Below are 1,584 nucleotides of genomic sequence, written 5' to 3'. Positions count from 1 at the left end.
AAACGAAACCACTTATCACTTTAGATTTGGTAAATGGGTTCTTGTCGGTCAGCTTTGTTTTTCCGATCTGAATTTTGTTAGAATTTCTTATTCGCCGATGATGATCTGGAATATGGGGTTTCGATTTAGATATTAAACATTTTTTGATTTGGTTTTTGTTTCAGTTTTGTTAACTAGATGTAATAATTGTTGTAACGGATTTGAAGCTGGAAGAAGATCAAGATGAGTTTCAAAGTTGTTGTGCAGATGATGAGGAACTTATGTGGAAGAAATTACAAAACAAGGTTTAAAAAATTGTAGCGATGATGATTTCTTGATGAACTTTTTGTACAAATGTTCTTCAAGGCTTCCTTAATTTCAAACCCTGGTAACAATGGGTTCAATATCTCTGGAATTGGGGTTGTAATGGAGATAGAGATGGAGAGAGAGAGAGAGAGAGAGAGAGAGAGAGAGAGAGAGAGAGAGAGAGAGAGAGAATTTATTTTTTATTTTTAATTATTTAATAACCAAAATAAATAAAGAAAATAGAAAAAAATGCAAAGGGAAAAATCGACTTTTCAAGTGTATTAGGGACCAAAATACCCCCCCCCCCCCCAAAAAAAAAAAAAAAAAAAAAAAAAAAAAAAAAAAAAACTTCAATTTAGGATATTTCATGCAAATTGAAAATTTTTTGAACCCCATCCAAAAAAAATTTGAATACCACAGTGACCAATCTTGCAGTTTTGTATTTTCTAAATGACCAAAATACCATTTGACCAAATCTGAAAACTATGTATATCTAAAGGATCAATTCTGAAAATTTATATATATATATATATATATATATATATATATATATATATATATATATATATATATATATATATATATATATATATATATATATACTTTTCATTAGTTTGATAAACTTTTTTTTCAATCTTTGACCTTTTGTTTTCTATTTTTTTTTTATGATTTTAGCTATTTATGGATTTTCTAATATTTTTATATAATTTGATTTAAGTAAATGACCTTAAATTTGATAAATCGTATTGAAACCATTTTTTCTTTAAATTTTCCTACTTGTGACTTGTAAATTGAACTGATAATGTTTTTTTTATGTTGTTAACGTTCATTTTTTTTTACTTGGATACTCCATCAAATAACCAAGCTTGTTATTTTTATTTATCTAAAATAATAGTTATGTTAAAGTTTATATTGTAATATGTGTTTTATAATTTTTTTCGTATAATTTTATAATTTTTTTTTCATATTTTTAATCTTTTTTGTTGTTTCTTTTTATGTTTCATCAATTTGAGCTTTTCCAAAAAGAGTAAAATATATGAATATATTATAGTACCTTCCAAACAGAGTAAAATATATGAATATATTATAGTACTAGGTGTGAGATCGTGTACTACACGAATTTATTTAAAAAAAATTATATATGAAAATATAAATATTAAATATTTTTTTAAAGAAAATATTAAATATCAAGATATAAACATTAAGTATTTTTAAAGTAAAATTTTAAAATAAATACAAACAAATTGATGAATAAATAAATAATTCAATTTATACTAATAAAACAAACTACGGAGAAAT

This window comes from Lactuca saligna, chromosome 3, assembly GCF_052625555.1.
Source record: "Lactuca saligna cultivar CGN05327 chromosome 3, ASM5262555v1, whole genome shotgun sequence".
Taxonomy (NCBI): Eukaryota; Viridiplantae; Streptophyta; class Magnoliopsida; order Asterales; family Asteraceae; genus Lactuca; species Lactuca saligna.
The sequence above is the reverse complement of the archived record's forward strand: the minus strand, read 5'-3'. Positions refer to the sequence as shown.